The 8,264-nt window shown below is 44.8% G+C and overlaps 1 protein-coding gene across 3 annotated transcripts in view; it reads right to left on the bottom strand.

Annotated features, from left to right (window-relative positions):
• The window catches only part of akt1 (v-akt murine thymoma viral oncogene homolog 1), a 35,210-nt gene that overhangs the window by 19,908 nt on the left and 7,038 nt on the right, over positions 1–8,264 (bottom strand). The gene's annotated exons all lie outside the window — the stretch shown is intronic.

Here is an 8,264-nt window from a genome sequence, read left to right as displayed (position 1 = left end):
AGAGAGAGAGAGAGAGAGAGAGAGAGAGTGACAGAGGTTAGTGGCTGTTTCCAAGGAGCATCCTGTACTGTCCGTCTCTACGTGACAACGACTGGAATGTTGAGGTCCCAGCTGCAGTGGCGTGTTGGCTTTAAATAAGGAGAGATCATGCAGCATTCATCGTGCTGCCCCCACAAGGAGAGGCCAGTGTCTCAACAATGTGTCCAAACTAACAGCTCAGTTGCACGTCATCCCTTTCTCTCCCCTGTTCTATCTACTTTGTAGGATTTTAATGACATTTCAAGAACAATAATTTAAACAGTGTGTTAAAGTGCCCATATTATGGGAAAAAATATTTGAGGTGTTATGTTGTATCTCTGGTGCTTCCACATGCACATGAACTTGGAAAAAAAATATCCATGCGGTTTTGAGTGAGATACAGGTTTCTGAATGTCCTCTGCCTTCAGTCACTAGCCAAGACAAGGTGGCTAACCGTAGCATGCTTACGCTAGCAAGCTAGCTTGCTAGCATGCTAGCTCGTTATCAATGAAAACACTGCTTGTACTGACCAAAGTTGGAGAAAGAGTTATCAAGCTGATGTGACCTTACCTAGCTACTGCGCATGTGCAACTCCCAACAAAGATAGTATAGAAGTGAGATGTCTCACTCTGTAGCTAAAACAGAGACACAAACACACAGGGTGAAAAGAGGAGCAGCAGCAATGTGCAGTACAACAAAAGAAAATGTGTTTTTTGAAATTGAAACCATGTAGACCTATTCTGGTACAACCTCAAAATACAATTATGAACCTGAAAATGAGCAGAATATGGGCACTTTAACATGTTTGAAAGAGGATTATATTTGGGTTAAGGCATTACCCCGGTTTCTCAAACGCCATGTAAACATCTCACTTCAGCTAAAATCTAAATTCTCATACCCCGGTTAATAGACCTAGATAACTCCTTTGGTAACCGGGGTATTCGTACATGTGTACATAGATTGGGTTACGCATCTGTGAATGCTCTGTGGGTTATAACTATCCAACCCCACTCCACTACAAAGGTTTTTGACCAGGAAGTAGAAGAGCGCAGTTGGAAGCAACAACGCCAAAAACAGCAACAACACAAACTCTTGTCATTCTTCCCCACTCATGTATACAGGGAGAACTGGCAATACCTGGTTATTCACTTAACTTGGGTAAGACCATAGCCCTTCTGTGTAACTATGTAAACGCAATGACAGAGGCCCACTTTAGTCATCTGGCATTAGATAAACTATACACACACAAGCCTCTCAAATGTGGATGAGCGTAAGCACACACAGTGAGAGGAACCAAGAGTGGGTCAGACAAAATGCGCCTCTCAGTGCCTATACCCAGCGGTTGGACTTCCTGAGGGGGCTGCTGTCTGGCTATTCATGGCTTGGGGATGGGAGGAAGGGAGCCAGTGGTAACTGCATGAACTGTGCATGTGTATGTGTTTGAGTGGTGAGAATCGGATGAGAACGGGGGTAGGCGGAGGTTGAGGATTAGGGAATTAGAACTCCAAAGCGAGGGGGGGGGGGGGGGGGGGGGGGGGGGAGTGGGCTGTGCCTTTGTTGGTTTTTCCTCTGCCCCTTCGGCCCTTTTCTGCCGGGTTCTGCCTGTAGGCTGCAGCTGCGGCCTGCCACCCTGTGCCCTGCATCTCAATGAGCCATGGGCCACCCGCTCCAGAGGAGAGGGGGCTCCCTGATGCAGGGGTCACCACTGAGCCCCAGCAACGACACACTCCATCCCACATCATCCACTGCTCTGAGCCGCAAAGCTCTGGGCTTCTCGTGCTGCCCGGACATTAATATAACCATTTGCCCCTTTCACTGTGACCATATAAGGTAGCTCGAGGCTAACATGGCATCCTAAAGTGTACAGGAGTTTGGGCTGCTACACCCCCCACCCCTTTCTCTTTATATCTTCCTGACATCCCCCTCCTCTCAAAACCTCTTTTGTTGGCCCCTCTCTCTCTCTCTCTCTCTCTCTCTCCCATGCAGCTGGATGGGGGACTGCATTGCCAGGGCTTTGGCAACAGCATCAACAGGTTGCAGGGAAGGGCCACCCTGGCCTCCAATGTAGCCCTCTCTGTCTTGTCCCCTTATCCCTCTCTCTTTCTCTCTGTCACTGTGGTTGCCGCTGCTAACCCAACAGGGGGAAAAAGCACAGGGTGGGGGGGGGGGAGCAATGGAGGCAGCCTCTCTTTCTCACGCTCATAAGAAAGCCCTCACTTCTTCTCCATGGTGAGTGACACCTGCTGATTACCATAGAGACACTGTGGGAAGTTCCCCCCCTGCCACACTGGGGCTGAGATTTGCCCCCTCTCCCTGGGTAAACAAGCAGTCCATGGATTAGTTAACTGGGTTACTGCATGGCAAACAAATAAACACACATTATTTAGAGCAAATTAGTGCCAATGAACTCTCAATGACCAGTGTAAGATCAAACACCCCCAAACAACCAAGGAGTTAATCCAGAGGATCCATTTTTCCTGGAGATAGGCTAGCCAGCTAGGGAAAGTTGTCAAGACCAACTTCCTTCTAAAAGTATGACAAACCTTTCTGTATGGCAACTGAATAACTTGTGAAATATGTTCTGAGTAGCACAATAAAGCTGATGTGGACATATATGTGGACATATCTGAGCATACAGTCAACTCTTAGTCTGCAGACAGCTAAGCATCCTCTTTATTTCTCTGTCTCCGCTGCCCTCCCTAAACTGGAGAGAGGTGCCAGTTATGTGATTGATGTCGGAGACTGGGAGCTTTTTGCTGGTCCTTAGCCGCTTCCGCCATGGGTCTGAGTTGTCAGCAGGGTCATTATCCTAGCAACAGGATGGTGGGACTGTGGGTGAGCAGTGTGCACTGGAAGTGGGGGCAGACAGAGGCAGAGAGAAAAGAGAGGAGTTAAAAGAGACAAGGAGAAGAGGAAGAATGTGGGAGTAAGAAAGGAAGAGAACAAGAGGAAGGACAGCTGAGAGGAAAGCGTGGAAACAAATAAGACAAAAAGGGGAAGAGAGTCACAGAGATGGAGTGTGTTGAAGAGAACCACAGTTGTAGCAAGCAGGCGGACTCTGCACAGCAAAGTAAGCACACAGCAGGCTTGCCGTGAGAGTAGACGAGCGGTGCAGGTGCCCCCTCCCTCAGCCTGCTGGACCCCCCCCACCATGCCAGCCAAACAGCTGCGCCCCAGTAATTTACTTCTCTCCACCACATTTAGCAGGAAGACTGCTTCCCATTACCCAGAGCAGGGGGTCCACGCTGATGGCCAGACACCCGGCCAGAGTGCTGGCTTCCCGGTGTGACACCCTCTGCTGCTGGACGCTGCCTACAGGGGCTCCATTCCTAATTCTGCCTGGCACTGCTACTGCTACTGCTGGTGATCAACTACATAGTGTCTGAGTATTTAATCACCAAAAGTTGGATTCATCTGCTGTTAAGTTAATCACAAGAAGTTTATCAAGAGTAAAACATGCTACATCTATTAGTTTCAGTCAAACCAGTTTACTCAGTTCTCCCTCTACAAAAATCCATTTTACTGTATCTCTTACTTAGCTTCTATGATTTGTTTTCCACACACATTGCCCTTTAATGATTGTTCCCTGGTAATAAAAATATTGTAGGGAGCCACAGCTCCTAATTTTGAAGAAAAACTATTAAATCTTTAACATGTCTCATAAGTTGTTTGTTTATTTATTTAATGTACAGTTATTTAATGTTTACTGCTTATCAATCAGTTAAAAATGTGCAGCAGACAAAAGTCAATAATTTGTACTCAACAACATAGATACACAATGGGTTTAATTAGGCATATTACTTTATACATAATGGGATCACATTAAAGTAGTAAAGCACTGCATAACTTTGTTTACAATTAATGGAACTTCCTTATCGTGACATATTATCCAAAAGATTCAAGATTAACATTTTGTTACAAACAATTAAAATAATTATAAATTGTATATGCTCTTGTCACTCAAGACTTGATTATGTGTAAAAGCCTCACAATATAGATATTTGCAAATTGGATGAGGTTTTGCTCTAGTTCTGCAGTACGTAATGTGTGGACCATGACAGCCATAATGAGGGAATGTGTAGGAGCCTGGGCAAACCCAGCAGCAGAGCTGGCAGCCAGTCAAAGTCCTGAGACAGTCAGCATTGCAGCATCATGAGACATTCTTAATCAGGTGGGCCTGCTTCTTTGAAGAGCATTTAACTGTGCAGGAAACACCACATTCCCTTGCTGAGATCACTAATATAGAGAGAAAACTAAAACAAATGTGAGAAGATCTTGGCTGAATTACTGGACGCCTGTTCACCAGATGCACAAGGCACAGATATTCAAAAGATGAAAAAAATGTTTCATCTACACTGACTACTGTGTCTAGTGTTTCACTAAACCCATGCATGCTTTTCTCCTCTATTCTCCCCCTCTCTCATTCCCAATTTGTGTCTCATGCACTTTCCTGGACCACCAACAAGGAGCAGCTCATGGGTGTCCTTCAGCCGCATGACCAGCAAAGGAGCCAATCATGAGCTCCAAACCAAACAGCAAGAGGGTCTCTGTGGCATGTCACACACAACATCCATCCACTCCTCCTGAGGCCGCCTAGGTCACTGAGCAATGTTATGGGAACATCACAAATCTGTCTCTCTCTCTCTTTCTCTCTCTCCCTAGAGCCAGCTGAGAGCGCTACCCAAATCCAACAGTTGTTGGGGCCTTCGTTAGCCTAACGAAGGGGCCGGCTCTTTATACTTGTCAGGGAGCAAATGAGTCAAACAAACAAGGACCATGGAAGAGGGGAGGACAAGCGAGTGCTGTTCTGTTGAGCTTCACTGGGTTCTTGGCCGCAGCACTTCCCTGGAAACTAGGGAACCCACAATCTGCCTCTTTGATGTCGGATGATGCTCTGGCTTTGATGGAAACTTTGGAAAAAACACTTGCAATAAGAAATAACATGCTGCTCGGTCTCTGTGGCCACTAGAGGCCGTAGGCACATTCAAAGTGTGTGGGTGCACTCCGTGAAAGATCTAAAGGTGAAGTACCATTTGGGGACGCATAACAACTGGTTATGATACTAACAACAAAGTAACAGTGTTTTTGCAAGCCTGTACTTGCGATACGGCCTGTGCATAAGGGCACTGGGTAATGTCCTGCTGGCAGTGTAACTTCTGAATAAACATGCTTTACACATTTGCATAGCCATGTCCAGACGTATGTAGACACTACTCCCGACCTACTCGGCTGCTTTGTCTTGCATTCCAAAACTGTCCTTCTAAAGCAGACAACCAAGATAACAGTCACACACCAACACATCCCTGGCAGGGTCGACAATCCAGACACATTACTGCAGCACAAGGCTTAAGAAGAAAGTATGAAGGTGTGCCCTTCAGAATGAGATCATTCCACTGAGTGCAGCCTGTCTGGAACAAACGTAAGAGCAGTCCAAGGCTGAGAATTTGCAGCTATAATGACAGATTAACTCTACAGGGGGGAGGGGGGGGGGGGGGGTGTTACAGGCTACTAAGGCACAACGCTTGCTCTACTTTCATTCAGAAGCTTCCAAACAGTTTACACGTGCATGCTGAACATGACTGATCAGACAGGAATCAAAGAGCGAGAGTCAGTGACATTGATGTGTTCAGCTGACGTGCCAGAGCTTTTGTGCATGTGACTGGCCCACCATGAAATCCATTCATTATGTAGCACCATTAATTGGGCATTACTGGGGGAAAAGGCCATACTTTAACTCTACCTGCTTTTGTTATGTCCAATAAAAATGTAGTTACTAGCATGTCCATGGAATCCACACAAACTGTTGATAGAAATATGGAGGGCTATCTTTTGTAAAACATTAAATTGGTGTTTTGAGTGCACACATGGGAGTAATGAGCATGCTGAACACACTTGGAAGCTGTATAAGCCATTTATTATCACGCCCACATGGAGATGTGAGTCACTTGGGTGGCGCCACCACACAAAAAAGCTCCCCTCAAGGTGCAACATGGAACGATAGTGGTTGAGTGGGGGCTGCCTGGCTGAAGGTGATGGACAGCAGGACAGGGCTACTGCAGGTTCACCTTCTGTGCAGTGGCTCTGGGGCAAGACTGCATGACAGTGATGCGACACTAAAAGCCTTCCTGTCAAGGAGGCAGGTGGACGCCCTCCAATCAAAACACAGAAGCTCTGGATGACATTTCACAGGGCACAGCTGCTGGGCTGCGACAGCATGCCAACTCACTATTCCTGAAGGGTTGTTTGTTTAGTGTGTGTATGTGTGTAACAACTAGCAGGGTGTCACTGCTACAACTCTGTGTGTGTGTGACGAACTGACGGTTTTTCTACCATTTACTATTTGACTACTTTTAAAGTTATGTTTTACACTGGCTCTCAATCAGAATAGTCCATTCTTATCAGCACTGCTATAGGTGTGGAAAAATTAACCAGGGCCGTTTTGTGGCACAAATAATATACAGAGAAAGGCACAAACATATATAACTGAGTTTCCAAATTTACAGAATAAATTACACTGAAGCCCAAACCTTTGACGGTCATGACTAATGTAATTTTACATGTTCCCTTCTCAAGAAAGGATGTCGTTTTTACTTGAGATGTTCCAATACCAGTATCAGTATTGCCTCCGATATTGCCTAAAACGCTGGTATCGGGAAGTACTGGAGAAAAATAATCAGTGTTGCCAACAGGTACGTTGTAGACCGCGCTCTGGTGGACAAACTATGCAATGCCAACGCTCATAACATGGCTGACAGACTGTTTTTATTTTTTAAATATTCATTTACCGGAATCATTTATTTGTCATTATAAATGATTTTATTTATTTATTTATTAAATCGGCTATTTTAAATGCCGATACCAATAGATCGGAAAAAGGCCTAATATCCGCTGATATAGCGGTCGGGCTCTATCAGAAAGCTAATAAATTACAAGAGTTGCTATATAGATTTCAATGAAGAGCTGTAGGAAATCAATTCAAGATTGTGGCTAAGAAAAAAATATTTTTTTGTGAACTATTCCACAACTTTGCTATACTCACAACAGAGCTTATGCAAATTAAACAGTATTAGCACCCAACATTTTGTCCTTTCACTCAGTGGAAGGACCAGGGTGTGTCTGCTTGAGACCAACTGAGCCAAACCAGGCAGACCCTTTCCTAAAACAGCAGTTTGTTATGCTCTTAGCCCGAGCCTTGAGGAGGGGGAGCGTGGGCTAACACACCACAGCGGCACACTGTTCCCCCCCAAGAGTCCCAGGAACTCTCTTAGTGACTTGCGCCCATCACCTTATAGTCAGAGTCTTGGTTTTGCCAGTTCCAGTAAAAGCCTGGTTCCTTGACACTAGACCTGGGAGCCTTCAGTGGTTTTGGACAAGTTCCTTATCCCATTTTACCCCTGGTGGTGGTGGAGTGGGCTCCGTGAGGCAGCTACATTTTGAAGGCAGAGTTAGTAAGCACACATAAAGCTGCTCAAAGCCAGCAGGTATGTGAGGAATGCCTCTTCGTCCAAACAACAGGACTCACACCCGAAACAGAGCCAGAGCAGCTAAATGGGGACTCTGCAAAAGGATGGCTCTTTACATTAGATCTGGCTTACTTAAATACAGTTACCCGGTAATCAATCACCTTGCACATATGTCATTCAGTTCAGCCTTTTCTGCAGTATTTTAGAAAACAAATCTGTCAATAATGTACAACAGTAAACTAATCCGAGTACTTCAGGAATGAAGGTAATGAGGATTTGTGAAATATTTGAACCACTGGAGTAAAAATATAATTTTAGTTTACACCATTTATGCCCTCAAACACAAAGTAGTTTGAGTATATGAACACTTCCATGCATGTATGCCATGAAACCAAGTACTTGTTTTGCAGTTTAAATGCATTTACATTTATCAGGGTATTTTGAAATATTTGCATAACTAACATATTTGAGGCTTTTGCATAGTTTGTGTTCTTTGCCAGCTTGGTTAACCGGAAAGTTTGGTTGGGGTTTCTAGTACATTAGGTGATGATAACTATATAATATCTTACTAGAATTGTAAAAAATACACTAACAATTGCACATAAATAATGTAAAAAAAAAAAGTGCATAAAGAGATTGCCCTGCTATGCCCTGCTACATACTGCTAGATCCTGTAACACCCTGCAGTGCCCTGCTACACTATTAACTAATACAACTACTATTTCTAGTCATACCCATTATCTTTATTGTGACTATTATTGCCACTGTTCATCACACCCCCAA

This window comes from Etheostoma spectabile, chromosome 20 (genome assembly GCF_008692095.1).
Source record: "Etheostoma spectabile isolate EspeVRDwgs_2016 chromosome 20, UIUC_Espe_1.0, whole genome shotgun sequence".
Taxonomy (NCBI): Eukaryota; Metazoa; Chordata; class Actinopteri; order Perciformes; family Percidae; genus Etheostoma; species Etheostoma spectabile.
This window is presented reverse-complemented; position numbering and strand designations above follow the sequence as displayed.